The sequence below is a fragment of the Chrysemys picta genome, chromosome 1, assembly GCF_011386835.1.
Source record: "Chrysemys picta bellii isolate R12L10 chromosome 1, ASM1138683v2, whole genome shotgun sequence".
NCBI lineage: Eukaryota > Metazoa > Chordata > Testudines > Emydidae > Chrysemys > Chrysemys picta.
In genome coordinates this window covers 312,034,140-312,060,275 of record NC_088791.1, presented here as the reverse complement: position 1 = coordinate 312,060,275, position 26,136 = coordinate 312,034,140, and the positions used below count along the sequence as shown (strand labels likewise).

General features: G+C 42.7%; 1 protein-coding gene across 5 annotated transcripts in view; it reads right to left on the bottom strand.

Annotated features, from left to right (window-relative positions):
- SPATA13 (spermatogenesis associated 13) overlaps nucleotides 1-26,136 on the bottom strand; it is a 278,153-nt gene that overhangs the window by 95,192 nt on the left and 156,825 nt on the right. For 3 of the 5 annotated variants that reach the window (XM_024111572.3, XM_005310597.4, XM_065594716.1), the window contains exon 1: nucleotides 18,958-19,199. The exons of 1 other annotated variant lie outside the window; for it this stretch is intronic. The gene's annotated coding sequence lies outside the window, so the exon portion shown is untranslated. Of the gene's footprint in view, nucleotides 1-18,957; nucleotides 19,204-26,136 lie in introns of those variants that run through there. One more of the 5 variants, XM_042845757.2, reaches the window with a different exon arrangement.

Below are 26,136 nucleotides of genomic sequence, written 5' to 3'. Positions count from 1 at the left end.
AGTGCTAGAAGCAAATTTACAACTGCCTATGTAGCTTCACTGGGGTAGGAGAAGTACAATTTGGCCATTTATCTGTAGAGGCAGGGGCAGCAGAAGCTTCCTAACTGGGTGGAGATGGAGGGGGAGGGGGTTTGTGGCGGCTATGGATCAGATCACTGAAGTCAATGGGAGTATTTCCTTTGACTCTACTGAGCTTTGCGTAAACCCCGTGTTACAGGGCTCCATCTGATGTAAAAGTTGTTATATCGTTAAAGGACAGCCAAAAAATAACTACATTTTCCTTAGCCTCAAATCAGTCACCAGAGTCCTCATTTCCTGTGCTGCCATGTAAATGTATATTTGAGATGATGCTGTGGTGACACAGCAGACTTTGTTCTGTGGTTTGGCACTTCACGAGAAACTGAAATTTAGGTTCAACTGTAAAGTAAAAGGTCAATTCCCAGGCAGGTCACAGGTACAAAGTGTAACTAGGCATTTTAGTACCTGGGGCAAGCAAACATATTTGAGCCCCTTACCAGTTTTTTTCATCATTTTTTTGCTCTATTTCTCCACCCCCAGCAGCTTTGTGCCCTGGGCGGCTTCCCCACTGGCCCCATCCTGGTTACAGTCCTTCACAGGTATGAGGAAGGGAAGCAGGAGCCAGAATCAGAACCAGAAGGCCAAAAATAAAATAAAATAAAATCAGCATTCAAACCCACAAAGAAACTTGTCTGACAAATCTCTTGGAGATTTCTTGTCTTCATATGAGGCTTAGAAAATCAAGCACTGGTGTAGAAGACATTCCGAAGTTTTAAAGCTGCAGAATGCCTGTTTTCCTGGGCAGATTTACAGCAGAATTGTAGTTAACACCTCAGTAAGCAGAATAATCTTGATTGTCTTTCCCCTCAATGTACTGTATAATAGAAAATAATATTTTGCATTTCTATTACACCTGTCAGCTCAGGATCTTAAAGCACTTTACAGACATTAATGAAATTAGGCCTTACAACTGACATGTGAGTTAAGGCCTTATTATACCAATTATACAGATGGGGCAAGTGAGGCACATATAGATTAAAGCCCAAATTTTCAAAAGTGGCCTCTACTTTCAGATGTTTCATTTTCTGGGTTGCCAACCTCAGACCCTAAGATACCAACATTTGAGGCATCTAAAATGAGTGGCCAATTTTGAATATTTTGGCTTTAGTGACTTGTTCAAGATCCTAGAGCAAGTCAGTGGCAAAACAAAAGGATCTGTTACTCTTACCTTCCTGCTGAAAATGCATGGCTCCATTCTCGTGATTTATTCTGATTTGACAGCTCAGTCCCTCTCAAGTTAGAGCCAAAAGGCAGTAGCAATGACTCATTTAAAACTGAGTCAACATAGGCGAACTAAGGGGAAGGGAATCTCTCCATTTGTTTGGAACATAACCCAGAACAGACAACTGTTGACAGAGCAAACTCGTTAAAAGAACTAATTTGTTGAAAATGAATTTTATTTGTTCACTGTGGTTCTTTCATATATCCCGTAGTTACCTAAAATAGAAGCAGCCAAACAAGTCCAAAAGAGCCTACAGCAGGCCAATTAATAAATCATTCAGCATGACCAGTTCTAATACTTGTCAAGGTGTCAGTCAGGCGGACTGGAATGGTCTGATTTTCAGAGATGCTGCAATTCCTGTTCTATTCTGTTCCATTCAGATTCACATCACCATAGTACTGAGCATCTTCAATCTGAGTTCACTGGGAATTGTGGACTTCCAGCACCTCTGCAAATCAGGCCAGAAGTATCACAAACTCAATGATGTGCTAATTCAATCTTTACCTGCAGTGTCATGCTCTGAAAAAGCTGTGAGAACTTACTTTCCTGCAGGATAACAGAACACTCTCTCTGGTTCTCAATGGCTCCACTTAAGACAGGCAAATGCCCTTGTTATCCTGCAAGTCATGAAAAGGGATACCTAGAAAATATGGACAGAAGAAGGTAAAGGTGAGAGTCTTTAGAACTGTTTGACATTTCAAGACTAAGGGCTTGTCTTCATGTTCAACGCTACAGCACTTTAGTGAAGACACCGACGGGAGAATCCACCTCCCCAAGAGGTGGTAGCTATGGAAGCCTCAGTTCAATTCCTAGGGCACAGATGTCCTCATCACCACAATCTCTAGTACCGTTGCCATCCTTGGCAGCAGTCTCAGCAGACCAGTGAAGGGTACAGGCCTGGACACTAGATTACCCTGCTAACACCTACATGGTAAAGTAGCGCATATCTACCTGGGAGTTAGGTCGTTACAACTGCGTCGCTCAGGGGTGTGCATTTTCCACACCCCTGAGCAACATAGTTGTACCGATATAGGCCTGTAGTGTGGACCTGGCCTAATTTCTCCAGCAGGAATAGGAAAGTTCTTTGAATGATTTCAGTGCATTCTAGGGCTGTAAATCTAGGGGCTTGTCTACACTGGCACTTTACAGCGCTGCAACTTTCTTGCTCAGAGGTGTGAAAAAACACACCCCTGAGCACAGCAAGTTTCAGCGCTGTAAAGCACCAGTGTAGACGGTGCACCAGTGCTAGTAGCTATGACCCTCGTGGAGGTGGTTTTTTTAAAGAGCACTGGGAGAGCTCTCTCCCAGCGCTCTGCCACGACTACACTGCCATGTTGAAGCGCTGCCGTGACAGCGCTTTAACGTTGCCAGTGTAGATTAGCCCTAGTCCCTATGCACAGTTCAACAGCTGTAAAGTTCATGGTAGCTGGAATACTCCAAAGTATCTGAGATTTCTCACAATGTCATTGCCACTAGGTCAGTAATTTTCAACCTTTCTTCATTTGCAGACCCCTAAAAAATTTCGAATGGAGGTGTGGACCCCTTTGGAAATCTTATACATAGGCTGCAGACCCCCAGTGGTTCGCAGACCACTGGCTGAAAACCACTGCACTAGTTATACAAGGTAAGTGAGGTAATATCTTTTATTGGACCAACTTCTGTTGGTGAGCAAGCTTTCAAGTCACACAGGGTATGTCTATACAGCAAAGAAAAACCTGGCCAGTGCCAGCCGACTTGCAGGGCCGGCTCCAGGCACCAGTGGAGGAAGCACATGCCTGGGGCGGCCCGTGCTAAGGGGCGGCATTCCATCCAGTCTGGGCTTTTTTTTTTTTTTTTTTTTTGCTTTGGCAGTGTTCGGGAGCCGCACTCCCAGCGCTATAAGCTAATCCCCTTGTGGAGGTGGAGTACCTGCAGCGCTGGGAGAGCGACCACACTCGCACTTCAAAGCGCTGCCACGGGAGCGCTCCCGCAGCAGCACTTTGAAGTTTCAAGTGTAGCCATGGCCTAAGAGTACCTTTCCCAGACCTGAAGAAGAGCTCTAGCAGACTGTGTGGCTCAAAAGCTTGTTGCTTTCACCAACAGAAGTTGGGCCAATAAAAGCTACTACAGTCCACCTTGTCTCTCTAATATCCTGGGACCAACATGGCTGCAAACACACTGCATTGCCACTAGTTGGAAGTCTCAGTTAAATTCCTAGGGCACAGATGTCCTCATCACAACAACCACTATTACTATTGCCATCATTGGCAGCAGTCTCAGCAGATCAGCCAAGGATATAGGCTTGGACACTGTATTACCCTGCTAACATTTACATGGTTAAGTCCCTTCTTGCCACACATCTGTAAGACAGTGTGGGGAAATCTGGCTCCTGATTCCCATGCTGTACTTGTTCTGTGAATAACAAGAGTTTCTCTCTCCAGGGCTATCAATTCAGCACTTTTCATTAGCACTAAAGTCACTTGAGGATGTAGAAACATGAAATAATAATTCACCATGTGTGGGTCTTAACAAGTCTTTCGCTACATTAAAAGCAGCAAAAAATGGGAAGAAATGGAAATAATATATCACTGTGTAGGCTACCTCTGCATATTGTGTGTGTGTTTCATTGATAGCGCTTAAAATAAACTCAACAATTACACACAACACACAGCATGCTCTTTTAAGTAGGGAAATTCTTCCTCCAAATATTTAGGATAGCAACAGGAATGTAATAAAGGCAAAGATCCCATCAAGAGGCCAATTCATCACTGGGTCACAGAAAGCAAATAGATGTATCCACTAATTACTGGGGACAGAAGGAGAAAGGACTGCAACTTTAAAAGGTGTTTTAAACACTCCTGCTATGTTTTTAACAACATTGTTTCATAGCTGTTGAAAAGAGGATGGTTTTTCGCCAAAGAATTGCCATCGCAGAGGTACAATTGAGGCACTAGCATAATGCTCAGGTAGCATAATATTCTTTAAAGGCCTTCAAAGTGCTATGGCTGCCATTTAACAAAGAACTCCATTGAAGGGGTGAGGAGGCAATTTTGATTCTCTGAAACAAGAGGGGGGAAATGTATGTTCTTTAAAAGACCATTAAGTGATTTTTTAAAATAGCAACTTTGTATAAAAGCCCTGAAAGAGCAATTCCTGCTCCATAGGTGTTACATAATCATTTCACTGTCCCATGCATATTGGATTTAGACAGTGATGTCAGATGCTGGCCTTTATGAGGAACGGCTCAATCTCCCCTTGTTTACCTGGCTTTGCAGTTTCTGGAGCAGGATTCCATGACAGTAATGAAGATTGTACAAGTATTGCTATGTCGGACTTATGTTCTATTAGTAGTCAAGGAGTTGCATGAAGTTTTTTTTATATTGAAATTTAATAAATGGTAATTAGTTGCTTTTTTCTTCCTTTCATGCACACATTATACACGGGCATACATATTTCACATCCATAAATACAAAACCTATACATGTAGATTCTTGTATGGTAAAATTCACAGAATACAGGCCCTACGTAAAGGTTTATGCAGCACATGAGGCCATTGGCTCTGCAGTGTTAACAGTAGAACGCAGTGGTATTTTGGTTATGGAAGCAAGGTGAAGTGCCTGATACTATACAAGGAGAAGATCTATTCAATATCATGCCAGATAAGAGCAGGTCAGCATTTTATGAAAAAAACCACCTCCGTCCTGGGAGTTTATAACTAAATCGGAGAAATTCAATACAAATGATGAAAGATCAGGTGCAAGACTTGGGGCCAGATTTCCAGAAGAGCTGAGCTCCCATGTAAGCACCAAAATAAGAGCCTAGCTTGCCTCAAGCAGACCCGATTACTGCACTTACAAATTCTTAACCTTCCTAGAGGCAAGGAATCAAGAGGCAAAGATAGAAGGAGACTTCTGAATGAATTGATAGTCCTAGTTGGGCAATTTGTAAAAATGCCAACTTCTCTAATACAATCTAATAGTGTTCTGAAGCAGCCAAACAGTCCTCATCGATCCTTTCAGTGATCACAAATTACTAGTATCAGTCAGGAAATTCATTTTAACACGTTTTTTGTCAAGATTTTTATTTACCCTGCCATATTAATTGCAATAGATTAATTAGTGCACTTAGCTATTTCAACAATTACTAGTACTACTTGGGTTTGGATTTGGTTTGTTTGGTCAGATAATGAATCGATATTCAAATTGAACTATTTACATATTACTGGCTATTTAGAGATAGGGTTGTCTAGTAGTTAGAACAGGAGGATTAGGTTGTATTCCATATTCTGTAACTGAATCACTATGCCCCCTTGGGCAAATCATTTGCTCTCTTAGCTTTAGTTTTCTTGTTTGTAAATGAAAAATAAAATCAGGTGCCATAAAGAGCCGAGAAACTATAAACACATTAATCATTACTGTAAGAAAGATCTATGGGGGGGATGACAAGGATAATGAGACATACTCCTCACCACTGAAAAGTGGTAAGCATTGCAGGATACATAAATAGATTGAGGATCTTTTGGAAAGAGTGACATGTCCCCTCTGGTAAAAAAGAAGCAGCAGCAACGCTCTCCTTAAATTTGTGAGCATTACATACAGAAATTATTTCAATCTACTTACCCTGTTTGCAGTGGCAGTAAAATACAAATGAGCCCTTAAGTGCCTGAACTTCTGTGAACATGTTCAGCCAACCTTTAGCTGCCATTCCTACACATTTATAAAAGCCTTTTTTATTTTCTCATCTTAGGAACTGGGGGATTTAAATTGCAGAGATAGATGAAAGATAAACACATTGGGATGTCAAAGAAATATCTACATAGTGCAACAAAATTTCATCCAAGGCAACTAAATATGATTTAACATCCTAATTGGAATGACTAACCTACGAACGTCTCTACTCCTTAATTTTACCGGGGAAAAAATTCATTAAGACAACAACCCAAGATAAAGAATGAGCTTGTTGCTCATTAAGTATAACAACATGCATCTGTTGTAAATGAGCCAGATCAAGCTCACTTGACAAGAGTTGGTTCTATCCCTGACATCTTGTTTTTACATGCCAATACGGTTATGATTTCATGCTATACGCACACAAAGTAGTGTGAAAGAACACTTTAAAAAATAAATCTTTTCTGTTACATACATGTGTGTAGAGAGCTACAAAGAATCCTATTTGTTTACCTTGATTAAGCAAATGAACTGTGTTTCCTGGGAACATAAAACATTTGTATAGTGCAAAGAAAGATGTCAGAACATAGGAAAGCAAAGGAGAAAGACTTTGTGTTCTCATATGAAAACACATGAGGTAAAATCCTGTCCCCACTGAAGTCTATGGCACAACTTCGATTGACTCCACCAGGGTCAGAACTTCACCCATGGATGGCAGATTCAACTACATTAGTAAGATTCAAAAGCCCCTAGCAATGAAACTGCCAGTGTCCACAAGGGTGAGTCATGATAAGAGAGGAGGACATAAAAATAAGAGACACAGACCTCAGCAAAGGGGATGTGGCCAGAGCACCTGTACAGTCCAGCTATTCCTGCTATCTGTTAGAGGCAGCTGGGTGCAGATTAGATCAATCTGAAGGCAGCTCTAAATTGCACCTGGGGTTGAAGTTGCTCCCAGTCAGCCCCAGGATTGGAAAGCTGCTAGGGTTGCATAACATGATGTTTACCCACCTTCTACCCCCCGCATCAAGTGCACCTCATCTGGACCCGAAAATCTGGGCCTAAGACTGACTGACTGACTGACTTTTACAAAATGTACTACAGAATCTTTACTACTTTGTTACGTAGTTGCGATAGGGTGTGTTCCCCACACTCATCTTGAAGAGGTTAAGGGAGGCCAGAGGGGCCAATTAACCTATTAGGCTGCAAGATGGGAGAATTAAGGCTGAGAGGAAAGCCCTAATTAGGGAAAGCTCACCCGTGCAGGAACAGGCAGTAGAAAGGGGTTGTAGGAAAGTAGTTTGCAGTCGCTCCCTGCAGGAAGGGAGGAGTGTTTGTGGAATAGAAATTAGTCCACAGTTACTCCCTGAGAGGAGAGAGTTTGCAATGGCAAACCCAGAGTGGGGGAGTCAGACTGAGTAGGAGACTCTGGGAAAAGGCAGCCAGGTTCAGGATGGTGCAGACCTCGGCTGCATCATTAGAGGGTCCCTGAGCTGGAACCTGCAGCAGAGGGCAGGCCTAGGTTCCTCTACCAGCCACTGGGGAAGTGGCCCAGACCAGACAGAGGAGAGTAGACTGCCTGGGACAGTTTGCCTGACTTTGATACTCCTGAAGGGGGAGGACCATGGTGGCCTGGCCGGAAGACCACATCACAAAGATTAAGCTGGAGTGAGAGGGGACAATGAGTGAAGCGATCACCAGAAGAGGGCCTCAGGCCCAGAAAGAGCTGATCCCCAGAATGGCAAGGAGTCGGCGCCACCTGCGGTGAGCGTACCCCGTGACAGTCGTGTTATCATAAGCAGTTAAAATGAAACTACATGTCTCAAAACAAATGAACAAAACACACTTAGTGATACTGTGTCCTGGATTTAAAAAAAGAAAAGGGTCTGTTAATTTGTGCACAAAATTGTTAGGCCCCAATCTTGCAAGCGACTCTGCACAGGGGTCACCCACGCAGAGCTCCTTGCAGGATCAGGGTCCTTACTCTGCAAAGGGTCTCCCATCACTTGAGTGAATTAGTGTGTTTCTACCATACAATATTTCATTTCCAAATCAAATATTTGACTGTATTTATGGGACTGGCTTAGTCTCAAGGTTTCTAGTGTTCATCTAGGGCTGAGCAAAAAGGATCCCTGCTTAATTAATAGCTCACACTTTGAAGTTAGTGCGTTACTAATGGAAGGAACAAATGCTTCTTATAATTTGGTTTCTGCTCAGTAACCCTTTGCCATCTGGGTCTAATTTAACTAATGGCCAAATAATTATTTACTCAATAAACCCCAGGAAGCATTAACTACACTATATTAAAGCATCTCTAAAAAGCAACACAGAGAACTTTAAACGACAGCCTTAACACCCTTTCTTCTCCGGGCTAGGATAGAAGCTCAGCTGTGTTTTCTATCACACTAAGAGGCCAGGTTGTAATTTCAGCAAAGTTTCCATTCATACCAAGAAATTTAAGGACCCTGGTGGCCATGCTCCTATCTGTCTCTGTAATTTCACTGTGTCCTACATCCTTACCCCGCTCCATCGGCAGTGCTCACTCAGGCCTCCCCACATGACACCGCCTTTGTCGCAGACTGATCCGTTATGGCTGCCATACCAGCTATTTAGCACAGACTGCATACAAAATGAGGTTCCTAAACATGCCTCCAGTACTCGGGATTCCTGCTCCCATCTGAACCAGTGGCAACGCTCCCTGTTGACTCAGAGTCATAGAAATGGGGGGCTGGAAGGGACCTCGAGACTTCAGATCTTTATGGCTGATCCTACAAGGTGCTATCTGCAGGGCCTCCTCAACCCACCTTCTAAATACAGACAGTGGCTCAAAGCCCCAATCTTGCCCCCATTTTTTTTTTCAAAATCATTTTGCTTGGATAAGAAGTAAAAAGAAAAACCAAACAACAACAACAAAAACAAGCAAGTAGCATTCTGAGAGCCCAGTGTCAAAAATCAATAAGCTCTTCAGTATATGGTTTTCTCTATCCACGACTGATCTGCTTTGATTGACAATACCTTCATTCTCTCTTCCAGGAAAGCATCCCTTTTAAAGTGTACTTCAAAATGCACCTTTTCAGGGATCGTAGGGTCATTATGTGGATGGATGCAACACTGGGTAACAAGACTAATTTGTGGTTTAAATTTTTGTGAGGGAGACTTAAGAAATGGCTGAATTCACAGAAGCTCGTTATTGTCTGTAGTTAATGTGTGCAAACCTTTCCTTCCCCTTCGATTTTCCCAGCAGGGAGACAAAGAAGGAAAAGATATCCGAGGATTGTTAGATGGTATAATGCGTTCAGCAATCAAGATGTGTAATCCCTTATAATGATGTATGCATTTCCCTTTCTAAATTGGCATTGCTTGCCATTAAGAATATCTTCATGCAGATAAGGTGACACTCTTCGTATTCCACAGACCATCTGTTCAAATCTACATTTCATTAGCACTCATGCCCACTTGAAACTGGCATATTACTGTGTGATAGCCAACTCTTAACACAATATATCTTGTTAGTGAGAATCTGGAAGTATGGCTATATTTTTAATGGCAGATTTTTGGAGCAATGGTAGGGCAATGATACAACAGTGGCATAGATTTTTGCATATTACTGGTACAAATCTAAAGACCTGGTTCTGCAAACCCTTTCTTATGCATGCAGGTAACAATGGAAGTACTCATGCAGGATCAGATTCTTAAATACAGTGGTAGCACCATGAAAATAGAAAGGACAACTGCTCAAAACCCCAAACAATATTACAGTGCCTAAGTCTGATTGAAACAAAATCCCTTTTGACTTTGTCTAAGCTCAGGGGTAACACCGTGGTATCCCAGTCTGTTGTTGGCTCTGAGGGTGCAGAGTGGGGCAGTGGAAGGAACTTTCCTTCTCCTATGCCCCCATGCAGGGACTCACCACAATTGCAGCTCTTATGCAAAGCTTGCTCAGGACTAATCTCTATATGCAATAACCACTCCAAAGGGGCAGAGAGGGATTGGGGTGATGGACCCACTTCCCGTAATACCAGCCAGAAGAGCTGGCCAGCCATGGAGGAAGCCCTCTCAGGGTTGTACTTATTGGCATAATTTGGGTCTATTAAAAACTTACGTTTCTCCAAAGATGACAGGAATTGTTGTATTTGTAAAAGGATCTGTCTGCTTTCTGGTTTTGTATTTTTTTAGTTGTGCTGTAGTTAAAACAAATGTATCTTTCAATTTTTTGTTCCTACAATTCAGACATTTGGGTTGGCTCTTTAAATATTTGGCTAAGGAGAAAATTGTGAAATTAAATTTTAACAGGAATGGATTAAAAGTTAGACCTTGGGTGACAGAGACGGGCTGAGATGCTACAAATCATGTACTGAACAGAGACACTGCTTATTACAACAATCTGTAATGTTCCAACACCCTCTTTTTGTCATATGATTGCAGAGAAGTAATAGGCCACTCTAACTTGAATGGTCCCTTACAATATGTGCTAACTACTTATGCTAAATAACCTGTTCCACCTTGCATTTTGCTGTGGCTGGGAGTACCTGAAGAACAGCTCTGTGTGGCTCAAAACTAAGCTTGTCTCTCTCACCAACAGAAGTTGGTCCAATAAAAGATATTACCTCCCCCCCACCTTCTCTCTCTAATATCTGGGGATACAATTATACAGCATACAGTAATTGTAAATGGGGAATCATCACTGAGTAGTTATGTTTCTAGGGGGTCCTGCAGGGATCAGTTCTTGGCCCATGCTATTTAACATATTCATCAGTGAGCCGGAAGAAAAAACAAAATCATTGATAAAGTTTGCAGATGACACAAATATTGGGCAAGTAGTAAATAATGAAAAGGACAGGACAGGGATACAGAGTGATCTGGATTGCTTAGGGTGCAAGCAAAAACTGTTTGTATATGTGAGATCCGGGGTGCCATCTGGAAGTGGGATACCACTGAGCCCCCTCGACCCACCAGCCTGAGCTCTCTCTTACACTGTACTGCTGTGACAAGCTGCTAAGCCCTGCAGGCTTCAGCCTGCACTTTCACCAGCATACTTACAGGTAGGGACACACCCAGCTGCAGTTACTTGCAGGCAGGCTCTTTGACCAGCACCTGCATGGGAAGGCTTCAGCTAGAGCACCTCCCAGCTCCTCAGGCAAGCACCCCCCCCCCCAGAGTATAAACCTAAAAGGATACCATCTTGCTCTGCACAGGGAACTGTATAGCGTACGTTCATCAAATTCTCCCCCTCCCTCAACATGGAGAGGAATATGCAACAGCCTTCTGCCCCCTGAATTATGATTTCCATGCACTGGTTTAGTGAAGCAAAAACAAATGTATTAACTACAAAGGATAGATTTTAAGTGATTATAACGGATAGCAAACAGATCAAAGCAGATTACCTAGCAAATAAACAAAAAACGCAAACTAAGCTTAATATAGTAAATAGATCGGATATGAATAGCAGATTCTCACCCTAGGTGATGATACAAGCAGGCTTCAGATTCTTAAGGCACAAGCTGCACTTGCTTATAGCTTGGATCCCCAGGTGTTCCATTCACAGGCTAAAAATCCCTTTAACCTGGGTCCAGCACTTCCCCCAGTTCAGCCTTTGTTCCTCAGGTGTTTCCACAAGTCCTCTTGAGTGCAGAGTCAATGAAGAACCCCAGGTGATGTCATTCCTTGCCTTATATTGCTTTTGCTTAAGACGGGAACCTTTGTTTCAAAGCTTAGTTCCCAGTCCGGTCTGTGGAAAAACACTGACATTCCAAGATGGAGTCTAGAGACATGTGGTCTCATCACATATCTTTGTAGAGTCCTAGCAGCCATTACTCAGAGGCTGTCTATAGTGTGGAAAGCTCCCCAGGTGGGGGATAAGTTTTCCTAAAGTCTATTGTTTTCCTAAGGGGCCATTGCACTGAATAGGCCCTTCCCCACCCGCTATCTAGAATGAAAACAACTTGTCTAGTGGGTGTTACACAGGTGTAACTACATTGGAAATAAAGATATCATCAATATTCATAACTTCAGATACAAAAATGATACATGCATGCAAATAGGATAATCATATTCAGCAAATCATAACCTTTCCAATGATATCTCACATAACTTATCTTGCATAAAATACATCATACATATGTCATAATCATATCACAATAATATCACTATGAAGAATATGGGGTGCAGTGTCACAGTATACATTTAGCTGTATTAATATAGGAACAACGAACGTAAGCCACACTTACACAATGGGGAATTCTACCCTGAGAAGCAGTGACTCTGAAAAAGACTTGGAGCTCATGGTGGATAATCAGCTGAACACGAGCTCTCAGTGCAACACTATCGCCAAAAGCACTAACGTGATCTTTGGATGTATAAACAGGGGAATATCAAGTCGGAGTAGGGCCTGGTCTATACACTGTTAGGTCAACATAAGCTGCCTTAGCCAATCTAGCTGTGGAAGCATCTTCACTTAGATTTGGCTGCCGCCAATGTAAGGGCTTCCCTATGCCGATTTAGTAACACCACCTCCCCGAGCAGTGTTGAGTCACAGTCAATGTAATTCAGTCAATGCAATGTGTCAGTGTAGACACTGCATTGTTTATCTCAACTGCTACTGTGCTTCAGGAGTTTGCCTATACTGACAATGCAAGTGCTCCTGGTGAGTACATGCACCACTGACACAAGAGCCAAGTGTGCATACACATAACGATTTAATAACCGTGGTGGCTGTATGCCAATGTAAGTTAGGATGACATAATTTTGTAGTGTTGACATTGTCTAGAGAGGGCAAATTGCACCAGTGCCAACTACAGCAGCAATAGCTACTGGAATGCTGTGTCTAGTTCTGGTGTCCACAATTCCAGAAGGATGTTAAGAAATTGGAGAAGGTTCAAAGAAGAGTCACAAGAATGATTAAAGGATTACATGCCTTATAGTGATAGACTCAAGACCTCAATCTACTCAGTTGTGCAAAAAAGAAAATTAAGGGGTAACTTGATTACAAGCACTTAAATGCGGCTCAAAAATGTTATAATAGGGTCTTCAATCTAGCAGAAAAGAGTGTAACAAGTTCCAATGGCTGGAAGTTGAAGCTAGACAAATTCAGACCAGAAATAAGGCACCCATTAAACAGTGAAGATAATTAACAATTGGAACAACTTACCAAGAGTTGTGGTGGAGTATTCATTGCTGGCCATTTTAAAATCAAGATTGGATGTTTTTCTAAAAGATATGCTCTAGTTCAAATAGAAATAAATTCTGGAAAGTTCTATGGCCTGTGTTATGCAGGACATCCGACTAGAGGATCATGGTGGTCCCTTCTGGCCTCAGTTTTATATATCCTAGTGTAATGGGGTGACCCAACCTGGGACGGGTGCCCTCCTGCAGCAGGCCATGGTACAAGAGGTACTCCTACCTCCGTTTCTCTCCTTCAGAGTCCCCATGTCCGGCTGTCTTGCCTCTATAGTGCCCCTACTTGGGGCTGGTTTATTACAAAAGTGTAGTCCATAACAGAAGTCCCAAACAAAGTCCATTTATCACCAAGAACATGTAGTCCTTAAAATCCCAAGATATCTAGTCCCTCGATGCCCCACATACACACTTCTGCCACACCTGGGCTCTTCTTCCGAACTCATCCATCCTTTTACCAGGTCACCAACCCCAGCCCTTCCAGCTGGACTGCATCCCTCTCTTTCCAGGAGGAGCTGCCACACTCTCTCTGCTGGGAATTTATCTTCATGAGAAGAGCATCCCTTACTCCCTTGGCTCTCAGCCTTCTGGCTCCAGCTCTTCAGCCTGGAGACTGTACAAAACCCCCTCTGCTTCTCCCGTCTTTAGTCTTCTCCAGCTCTCACCTTTGGCTCTCCAGCTTAGAAGGCAGCAGCAGCCAATTCCCTCTGTTGCTCTCTGGCCTTCAGACCTCTCCAGCCCTGGCTCTCGGGCCAGCAAACCCCTCTTGCTGTTTTCAGTCTTCCTCCATGAACCAGCTACAGCTTCCTTCAGGGACCTCCTCCAGTCTCTGGGTCTCTGGCAGCTCTCACCTTCTGATTTCCTGACTCTCTCACTCCCAGGCACTCTCACCTGCCCTCTCCTGACTGAAACAAGCAACTCACAGTTGCCTCTTTTCCTGACTGACTCTCACTGTCTGTCCTCTGGCTTCCTCCATTTATATGGCCGTACCCTCTCTTACAACAAATTGGGAGGCAGCTGACAAGTCAAAAGTGCATTGGACCTTGCTTTCTCTTAAAGGGCAAGTGACACCTATATTGGTGGTTCTCAACCTTTTCCATACCATGACCTCATGTTAAAACAAAACTAAGTTTCCAGATCAATGCACTATACTTTTGGGATCACTCCCCTCTAGACATAAAGAAGTGGAGGGTGCTCACAACACTACTGGACCTGTTTTCAACCCCTTCCACAGATTGTGTCCTCTCGGGTTGAAAACCATGGCCTAGATCATAGGATGGAAAATATGCTGGTGCCTGATCTACGCTAGCACTACTACTGTTGAAGGTCGGGTGGAGCTGCCCATGTGCCAGACCAACAGGAATTTTCCCTAAAATCCTCAGTGCAGGCACAGCCAGAGGATGGGAGAACACCCAGCAATTTCAAGAACGTAAATTTTTGCACAATTAAATTCTTCATTTATATTTTCTACCTAAAAAGGCCAATTCACTGCCTGTAGCCTTGAGGAAATGATCATGAATGTCAAGGAACAAATCTGCTGCTTAGACAACAGGACTAAGAGGAGCAAGAGCAGACTAGCTAAATCTTACTCAGTTCAACAGCTCCTTTCCAGGTAGGAGTGTGCAGGTGTGTGAATGTGATTGTGTTCATTCCATAATGACAGTAGAAATCCCTAGATACCATCATGTGCTATGATAGATCTGATAATGAGAATGAGTTATAGTCACAATTACTGCATCTCTGACCTCTTCTGGGCCTTTTGGCCTCAAGCCATCACCTGTCTCAGGGTAGAATCACATGATTCTCCCACTCTCAGACTGGGTCCCAGACTGCAGTCTCCGGAGATCAACTGTGATTACCTCAGCAGGTCTGACTTATGCTCAGTTTCTGTACCTGTCTTTGGGAGCAATGGCAGTGGTATTTAATAACCAAATGGACTTCTTAAAGCAAGGTATTATATATTTAGAACAAAAGTGTTCTAGAGAAAACAGATCTTAAAACAATAAACCAGTCTATACGTTTGCCTGCCTTTCCCTAAGGCTTACCATTTTCTGCACTGAGAATGGCCCAACTGCTTCAGATTCCTTCCGTGAAGTCTCTCTCTGAGCTTGTCTATATAACAGCGCTGCAGCCACACCGGTTTAACACTTAGTGAAGATGCTACTTACATTGAGCTTCTCCCATCGGCCTAGGTACTCCACCTCTCTGAGAGGCGGTAGCTATGGTGATGGGACCAAAGGTTAGGTCAGTATAACTGCGTTGCTCAGGGGTGACATAGTTATACCAGCATAAGTTGCTAGTGTAGACCCAGCCTCTGTGTCCGCCTGTCCACTGGACAGCACCTAACAATTCACCCCCACCTCCAATCCTGATAAGGCCTTTTAAACTGTTTACTGTCATTTTGATGTCTGGACTCCCAGGCTTGCAAAACAAGGCTTGCATCTTCATTGGAGACAGGATCTTCCCCCGTTGTCTTTCAAGGGTTTGCTGAGATGTTCTTATCTGGGAAGCCTTCCTGTTTGTTTTTTCCCCAGAGCCCGCTGTTAAGTTACATCAGTACATTCATATAGGAAAGTCTTATAACCCACTATGCAATAACTTCACCTCACTCACCACATCACAATTAATAAAATTATTACATCTGCCACAAACAGAGTACCCAAATGCTGCTGCCTGGATAGGAGTGCGCCCCTCTGTTCCAAAAACAAAATGTATAAGCAAGGGGTGATGTGCAGGTGGAAACAGATATGTGGGGGTCAAAGCACAGGGCTTACATAATGTAGTCCATTTCACCACCTTATGCTGGAATAGACTGTTTATAACATATGGAGGGGAATGATTATAATGGAACATTTTACTCTGCACTAGTGACATAGATACCATGGCCAACAGGGTGTCACTGCAACCACCTCCTTATGATGTGAGACATTCTTATCACACAAATGGAAGGAACGAATCACAGAAGTACATAACAGAACCAGTAAGTCCTCTCCCTTCCCTTGTGCAGACACACTTTTTCCAGAATAGGAGTGTCCGGCTGGGGAGTTATACTGGTATAATTATGCTGGTCAGTTTCCCCATGTAGAGAAGTCCTTCACTCAACTCTCATTTTAGAGCCTAGCATTTAAACAATTTAGAAAGGTTGATTAATCAATCCCACCATAAGGATCATCAAGCTTATAAGCACATGGTTGTCAAAAGGACTTTTAATCCTAACACAAGAAATGTTAAGGGTAGAAAAGATCTCTGCTAAATAACATTTGGATTTCTACATATACATATTCATTATTTGTATTGCAGTAGTGCCTATAGGCCCCAGCAACAGAGCAAGCCCCCATTGCGCTAGGCACTATTTATATATATATATATAGCTGTTCAAATTAATTTGAACCAGAACCTCAAGAGAATCTTAAGGGGAAGTCTAACTGTCTTGTATAAGCAGAGGAAATCCAGTCAGCCCTTCCAAAAGCTTCTGAACAACGATGTGAGCTGGGCAGCTCCTCTTGCTGCTGTGTGACATGGTTACCGTCTATATAGAATTTTATGCACATCTCAGGAAGCTTGGGGGCAGGACCAGCTCTAGGCACCAGCGAACCAAGCATGTGCTTCTTGGGGTGGCACAATTTCAGGGGCGGCATTCTGGGCGCTCTCGGAGGGTTCCCCCCGTCCCTCCCCCCCCCCCCCCCCGCCTCAGCAGTTGCACTCTCGGAGGTATTATTTTTTTTTAACTTGGGGCCGCAAAACCTGCTTGAGGGGATGGGATATGCACAGGGAAGTCGGAGGTGGGAAAGCAATGGTTAAATGGGATGGTATGTGCACAGGTGGGGATGCAGTGGTGATAATGAGATGTGTGCCTGAAAGGCAAGGTGGAAAGTGGTGGTAGAACAGGACAGGGACAGCATGGGTGGAAGGGGATGGCATGTGTGCAGGGATGGCAGAGCAGAGGTGGAACGGGATAGCATGTGTGCAGGAAGGACTGGGGTGGTGGAATGAAATTCTTGCAAAGAGGGCAAGGTGAAGCGTGGTGAGGGAATAAGTTATGTGCAGGAAGGGCAGGGGTGGAAGTGGGAAGTAGGATTCTGTGAGGAGAGAGGCATATTCATAAGACGGTGAGTCTAGGTGCCTAGGATACGCCAAGGTAGAAGGACTAGAGACTAGGAACAGGTTATGTGCAAGGAAGGAGGGGTGGAAGAATTATATTGGAATGGGACAGACAGGTTGAGAGATGAAAAACTGAACTAAAACAGCAAGTTACACAACCTCTTGAGGTTTTTGAAATCCTGGATAAATTGAGTGCATCAATTAAAGTAGCCCCAGACAGTTTAACCTGGCATAGCCAGCTAGCAATTGTGCAGCAGCTCCCCTGAGGTCTTACTGACCTTGGCAGCCTTGCTGGAGTTATATTTTCACATGAATGACCTGTTCTTGAACAATTTCTCCAATGTATTAAGCACAAACAAGTTTTTCTTTAGCATCAGACAAGCAAATCTCCCCATTCCAGCGATTTCCTCCCCTCCTATAATTGTATATTTGTGTTGTGGGACCACTGAAAGCAAAAACCAGACTTCCCCTTAATTGCTGCATTCCCCATGATTCCTCCTGGTGTCTTTAGGGACAGAGTCCTTTACTGCTCATTTTATTTTGTGGAATTCTTCCTCTTCAAGACTCCTAGAACAACTGGTAGTGTTTATTGATCTTTCCCCACAGCTGTTCTGCTTTTTTTACAGGAGGATTGAGATTGATTATCCTCAGCCCAACATGTGAAGCTCTGGCTGGGCTTTTGTCTTGCTTCCCTGAAGAGTTTTCACTGGCACCAGTGGAGGTAGCAGCTTTTCAGGGATCAGTATTTATGGATGCACACATGGCAGAAGTTAGACTTCGGCTCCCTCTCCACCGCAAAAATCACTGGGGTTTTTTTATGATGAATTCTAAGATCTCTTTAGAAAACTTTAGACTAGTGGTTTTCAACCTTTTTTCATTTGCAGACACCTAAAAAAGACTTCAAATGGAGGTGCGGATCCCTTTGGAAATCTTAGGCACAGTCTGCAGACCCCCAGGGGTCTGTGGACCCCAGATTGAAAACCACTGCTTTAGACCAATTTGATGACAATAATTGGGGGTGGGGAGAGAGCAGAGAGCTGTGCTGGCAACACAGGGAAGGGCTGGAGGATCAAACAGGTGGGTAGGATTGGAAAGAGCCAAAGGGAGCCTCTGGCACAGCACTGAATGATCTTCTAAAGCAGATGGGCAATTCCCAGCATCAGCTTTTTCATTTCACTAATTTTCTTGATATCTCCCTGTGTGCCGAATTCTACTAGGCAGATCACCCATTTGACTAATTTACCAGACCACATGTGAAGGGATATAACAATACTATGTATATATATCCTCATACACACAGAGTTATGTACATACACATACAACACACATATACACATATGCAAATTACTCTAAACCAAAACCCCAGATCCAAACACTCCTAAACTTTGGGGGTATTGCAAGCCCATATCCGGACTTTGTTGCAAATTTTGCAAGTGGCTTTTATTACAGAGAGCTGAACTCCAGAGCTGAACACCCTGAACTTTGAAATCCAGATTAAATTTTGCAACTTGAGCCTGTCTCCATTAATTTACCTTTCATCTCAAATTGCTTTACAAACTACAGAAATGCAGCCACCTCTGCGATGGAATGGCAGCAGTCAACTGGCATGCAGTCAGCTGCACAATACTGAGGGATAGAGTATGAATATAACATTAATGAGAGTAGGTAACTTATCAAAGGAAGCAGAAAAAGGGAAAAGAAAGGGAAACTAATTATCCACAATTATTACTGTCTTACCTCTCTGTGGATTCAAAAGAAAGTGAAGCAGAAACCTTTAAATCACAACTCCTTTCCAGAAACAAGGTGAAGATCCCAGAATGTCTATTAAGCAGCAAGAAGAAAACCTAAAAGCACTTTAGTGACCCTCCAAAACACCCAAAAAAGCTGTCCTGTTCGTCCTGTTGCTAACAGTTTACCCTTCCTAAGCCTGGGCGAAGCATAGTTTAACTCCAAATGAGTAACTCAAAGGCTTGAAAGCTCAGAACACTAGAGTGTTTTCTGTAGGAACCTCCACACCAATCAGCAGCTTCTGTGCCTCCCCCTACTCTGTGGTGGGAGGTACAGCTGGAAGAGCATGTCAGTTTAAGAACAAGAATACGCTTCATAATTTTTCCCTCTGCCTTTTTGGAGACGTCTGTCCTTGAAAAAAATTCAGTAAACACACCTAACTTTTTGCTACTTCAGAAGCCGTCTGCAGAAAACAATTCATCATGAGAAAGATTTATCCAGCCTGCAGCACTGTGGTTTTACGTGGTTTTGCTTTTCAGTAGGAAAGAAAAATAGACAGTTTGTATTTATACATTGGAGACTTCACACCTGGCCCAGTTATGTCTCATTAGGACAGTTTTACCAGTTAGGATCTAAAAATCTTTAACATCTCTTAACAGGAAACATATTACAGAGTAAAAGGAAAACTCATTACTGAAATAAACAGTCCTTTTGACAAGCATAAACAAAGCAAAATATTCTGAGTTTGGAATTAGGTCCTTAAAAATGTTCAGTATTTTTTTTCCCTGACTGGCCCAAGCTAGTTGCTTGAATTCTTCTAAAGAAATGTAGTAACATCTCAAAACTTCCCATAGCATTTATAAAATACACAAAAAATATTTGGTGGAATAATGTAGTGCCAAATTCTGGCTTTAAGATACACATAAATGTGCACAGAACTAGCTGAAGCCAGAAAACAAACCTATGGCATGACACTGTTGCATCCTGAGCTGACTTTCCCAAAATCCATGGAGCTGATGCTCCGTGCACTCAGTCCTGTTGGATGGGTGGGATAGAGAGTATTCAGAGGCAGGGCTGACATGCATTTTAATGCACCTCCCCATCGGCTGTCCCTGCATACCTCTCCCCTTTGGATCTCGTGCTCTTGTCACTGTGGGAGCAGGCTGGTCTCAGCATAGGTACTTTGAAAGAGTTCAGTTGAACTCACTTGGAAGGGGTGGGCAAAATAATGAGTGGTGGAATCTGGCCTATTGATTTGAAAAATGTTATTAGCAGCATTTTAATGTTTTTACATATTACTTAAAAAAATACATCCCATTTACAGATCTCTCAAGGGGCCAAATCCTGCATTCCTCACCTAGGGAAAACTCCTTTAGGTAAGGACTGAGTATACTCTGCAAGCCTGGGCCAAATATTAAAATAACAGATCCACAGAGGGTCTTCATTCTCAGGGTTCTCATTGACATCAGTAGCTGGAATGCTGTTTTAGAAGCATCTGTGACTTGATAAACTGATTTTGACGTTACATGAAAAAATCACTTTACAGAGAAGGAGGAGAAAGGAGCCTGGCTTAAGTTGTCAAACATGCCTTATAATGTGGGTTGCCTCTTTTTTTTGGGCAGCCAATCGGAGGCATCCTGGTTCAATTCTGAAATAAAATTCCAGCATCAATATATGGGTGGATCAACATATTTTCAATTCAAATATAGAACTCCCATACAATAGATAATATCCTAGAACAAGCTCTTTTTATTTTAGAAAACCAAAATGTATGATGCTTATGAAACTATGGTGCACAAAATGCTGACCTGCAATTCATCTGGATTCTCTTGCTCCTGCTCATCAAAATCATACAGACAAAAAAATCTCAGCAGGGTACATCTGGCTTTTATAAGGGGTGGGGTTTTTAAAGTTCTTTCAGATATATTTATTCTTAAGAGATGGGGCTTGATTTAACCACAATAGTAATGCTACTGAAGTCAGTATGAATAAGGATCAGTCATATCACCTAGCTTAGGAAGGATGGTCCAGTGGTTAAAGCACTAGCCTAGGGCTTGATTGACTAGGAAGTCTCTGTTCCACCAAAGGCTTCCTGTCTGACCTTGTGCAAATCACTTAGCATCTCTGGGTAGGTCACACAGCCCACGGCACTGAGACTCCCTGCCTGGGCCGACAGATGGGGGCTTGCCGGGCTCGCACTAGCACTCTACAGACAGCTGTGCAGACAGTGCTTTGCAGTTGTGGCTCGGGCTGGCGCTCGGGTTCTGGTGCCTAGGAAGGGAGAGGAGGGGTTCTTCAGTCAGTGTAGGTAATGCACTGAATCCTTCCATCCACCTAGCACTAGCTACACCAGGATTTAGGTTGGCTTAACTATGCCACTCAAGTGGAGATTTTTCTGAGCAATGGAGTTAAATCAACCTAATTTTCTAGTGGTAGCCCAGGCCAATGATAGAGAGATGTGTCACATGCTCTGAATTTTAATTTCAGTAGGTAATTAGAGTACAATATTTCTGATCATTTGAACCTGGTTATCTGCAGGCACCCTGGATATATAAGTCCGCTCTCCTCAGCATGGACCTATCTTGTTCTAAGAGTTGACTTATATGGGGCTTGATCCTGCTTCCATCAAACATGGAGAATATAAAGACACACCACCAGGTAAAAAAAATGACATTCACAGGAACAAAACTAGATCTGATTTCCTTCAATGAATCCTAGCTCATAGACAGAGAAAATATTTTCGTCTTAGCCATGGAAAGAAATAGTGAGTACAACATTTCTGTATGTTAAACACAAACAACATGATACTATGAGCAAAATTTTCAAAAGTGACTTAGGAACTTTGAAAGTCAATGGCACTTAGGAATATAAGTCACTTTGGTGCTTTTAAGAATTGCACCCTATGTAAATAAAGTGAATCCATTTTCTGTGCAATACAATATTAATGGACAAAAACACCCTCATAAACATTTCACAAGTTATCATTAACAAGGTTCTAGAAATACCATTCCTAGTTAAGATACACACTATAGTTTTCAGTGTTGTTAGCTTTGCTTATTTGAATCTGTTTTCTGCCAAAGTGTGAGGAGATCATATTGACACTGTTGACTCATGCATTATACAATAACTGGAATGCCTTAGAATATGTAGAGGGTTTAGAATGGAGGTGTTTAAGCAGTTTCATTCCATGGGATGTCATGACATAACTGGAGATAGCTTAGTCTGGGTATTACAATTAGTCTCATAGAGCAAGAGTTTGACTGATCAGATTGCAGAAAGGTTCCATGTCATTTTATAATGGGACTTTAGAAAACAAAAGCACAAATCAGCATAAGAAATGGATTCTTGTGCATAAGCGTCATGCAAAAAAATCACTAGCAGCAGCTCACTGCAGTATTTGCCAGCTATCTTATTTGTGCTCTGGTTCCTGGAGAAGCACTTAATCCTCTGTGAATTCTGGCCAGGGTTTATGGTTAAGTGCAGATAGCAGGGGACAATCTTTGATTACCTGCTGTTTATTTCCAGGGTCTGTTTTGTGTGATAATAGATTTTCAGCTGGATTTTTAAAGCTTAATTATTCAGACAACATACTCAGCACCTCTTGCATTGTCACATGTACTGGTGACGTATTTGATGGAAGATCACAGAATGGGATGAGGAAGCTTGCTTTTGTCCTTCCTTAGGATCTTTGCATTAAGGTACCAAACAAGGTGAAGTGAACCCAGCAAAATGCCTCTCTGTGTCACCTCCTAAATCCTTTAATACAAAATTATAACCTTTCTGTAGGTTTTTGAACTATCCTATCAAATTTAATTCAGAATTATATCCCCGCAAGAGAATTCTATAGGATGGCTTAAAAAATTAAAGAAAAAAGATCACTCTCTATTGAATGACATAGGGTTTTAAATTATTTATTTAGAACCCAGTTGGTTCCATCCCTGTTCCATTCTACAGAACTTTTCAATAAAGGGCAGCAGAACACTAAGCCAAATTTTTTTTTTAAACTCCCACAGTAAAGACACACAGGATATTTCTATACTAGCAATGCTACAGCAGCACAGCTGCAGCTACACCACTGTAGTGTAGACACTTACTCCAGCAACGGAAGAGATTCGTCTGTAACTGTAGTAAATTCACCTCTCCAAGAGGTGGGAGCTAGGTAGACACTGGGACTTTGGTTGACTTAACTACATCTCTCAGAGGTGTGAATTTTTCCCATCCCTGAGTGAGGTCAACCTAACTTTCTAGTGTAGACTAGCCCCCATATAAAACAAAGAGCACTTTATGGCCTGCGCCTTCTGCTGCTTAAGTCAAAGACAAAATTCCCATTGACTTCAAAGGGAAAGAGAGAAGAAGTGGCTAAGGCTATGTCTACGTTAGCATTTTGTCAGTAAAACTTTTGTTGGGCAGTGGTGTGAAAAATCAACCCCCTGACCGACATAAGTTTCACCGACAGAAGCACCCATGTGGACAGCACCATGTCGGTGGGAGAAGCTCGTTGGGGGTGCTTTAATTATGACAACGGGAGAGAGCTCTTCCGTACAGCTGTGCTGCTGGAAGGTCTGTAGTGTAGACATAACCTACATAAAAAGGCATAACCCGTACCCATAAACCAGAGATGGGTGAATTCAGCACCTGTAATTGTTTTAACTTTCTCATCCAATCAGCAAATTGTGCACTTGGGCCCCAATTCAGCAAAGCATTTAAGTCTGAGTTTTGAGGTCAAGTGTTTTACTGGATGATTCTATTAAAATATCATAGATTTACAGACAAACACACAATAACCAAGCTTGAGGCACATATACTGAGTCTCTGCTGCCTACACTTATATTTTCTGTAGCTACTAGGATCATGCACAAGCTGATCTGACTGTCTATGTAGGGCATAGTTTACAGGTAATCATCAATTCAGATGGGCAGCTTAAATAATTATTGGAGAGGGTATCATTCCCTGTGGTGCAAAGGTGTGACTCCTATGAAAGGGTTGATTTATGTAAGGCTACTGCTTCCCTGGGATTGATCCACCAATGAACGTTTGTTCTGATGATGTAATGCCTGTAACTGGATAACCAGCCAGAGCGCTTTGGTGGCTGAAGTTTTTGTGGAGCCAGAGGGAGCTGGAATGCTCTCTGCAGCTTGCTTGTGCAGTTTCAGTTAAGCTCATGTGTATTAATCTCTTACTAAAATCAGCTATTTTCTTAATTCAGCTCATGAATCTTAAATAGTTTTACTGTAAACACAATTCTTCCTCCATGCCAGCACTGAAAGTATCACCACCGCCTTACACTTCATCACACCTGATGGCACTTATGTGCTGATAAACAAAGAGTACCTGGGTAGCTGAGGGAAGGAATTCATGGAGTGTCAAATATCAGTAGGAAGTGCTAGCACACTATAGTGTACTGCTGCGGTAACCCATGGCATGAGTTCAGAAACATTCTAGGGACGTCGCTTCACCTCGTTTCACACCTTAATGTGAGCGCCTTATTGCCAAACTTCCATCTCCCATTCCTTGACCTTCTGCCGAACTGGTCCCCACAGCACAACGTACCGCAAGGACAGGCTGAACATTTTGTCTAAGTAAGCTTTAAAAATCCATTGTCACCCAAAACAGTCCCTGTAGAGGAAGCTCTTTTTTATGGCATTGTTTGGGTTCTTACACCATTCTCTCAAGTAAATGGTATAGACTGGGCCATTAAGGCACAGCCCTTAGTAGGGAGGATGTGGGGAGCACACTCAGGAGAGCATATGGCTACACATGTGCCTCAGGGAACTGCAAGAGGGAAGGCTCCCTGTGTCCTCCACACCTTGTGGAGCCATGCAGGGCCTGCCTATTAGGCCGAATACACTCATCTGTGTTGCAGGGGAGCTCCGATGGGGTATCCCTCCCCGTACAAAAATTGTGGGAAAAGCACAACTGGTACATTTTGGAATAAATTCTAAAGAAATGGAGAGGGCAACATTGTCAGGATGAAAACTGCTCTTGAAGGGAGCAACAGGACCCATAGCACCTCCAGAAATGCCTCATAATACCTGAGAATCCAAAGCAGATGACCCAGTTGTGCATGACTTGTGTGTGTGTGAGGTAGCATGGGAAGCTCCTAAACCTTTCAGTTCCTGCTTTTTGCCTACCTGCAACAGCACCTCTCCTGTTGTGACTGACAGGAGCAAAGCCTTCTGGGACAGATTAACTCTACTAGTAATGGGTAGGCAGTCGACATAAAAGAACAGGTTCTGGAGACCACAGCACAGTGCCCACTTAACACTAAAATCTATATTTACTTTTGCTCATTAAAGATTTGCAAGGAGTAGGACAAAGTCTTAAGGATGGTGACAATTGTTTCCCCATTGCCTTCTGGCCAGCACAGTTCTGTTAATTATTAAAGGACACCTGGTTCTGTGTTAGAAGTTTGTTTTTTGGGGGGATGCAGGGGAGAGATTTAATGTCATCCTGTGACTTCTGACTGTTCAGTCAGGTCTCTGCATTCATTCTTACTATGTAGAAATGTGTGCTGGGTTCCGTTTATTGTAGGGCCCTTAATATTTGTTGAGAATGTAAGTTTTGCTGTCATTAACCATGATCAAGCAATTCACTTAAGCAGGTGTTTCATTTTAAGTCCTGTTGATGCCAATGGAACTAATTACATGCTAGAAATTAAGCACATTCTTAAATACTTTGCTGGTTTAGAACTATAGTATGTTTTTCTTTTAAAAAAACCCTCCCAAATTGTATAAGAATTGCTGATAGAGAGACAGTTGTATTCACTGTACTCTTTAGCATCATTCACCCATGGTAACAAGTGTTTTTCCAGACGCCTCATTTACAGAGAAAAAGAAACCTTGTGGGTTGGGTGCCCTCCCTTCTTAAAAGGAAAATCCTGTTACCGTGCCTAGAACACTAGTATACAAGGCTCTTGTCCTGTTGGCCTAATAAGTTGTAAGACCAGTTTGCATTCAGCTTTGCCTGACAGGTTTAATTTCCTCCTTTACCCATAAATATTCCTTGTGGCTGGAAAGGGTGCTGACAGCAGTGGACTTTGCAGGCTGTGTGCTTTCTCAGGCATATCCTCTTGTGGGACAGGACAGCATTATTTGATCAGAGCGATTATGTCATTTTTGCATTATGTTCTTCCCTAGTTTAAGCCAAGTTCTGATACTAACAGTGGCCTTGGGCAAATAACTGTGCCAG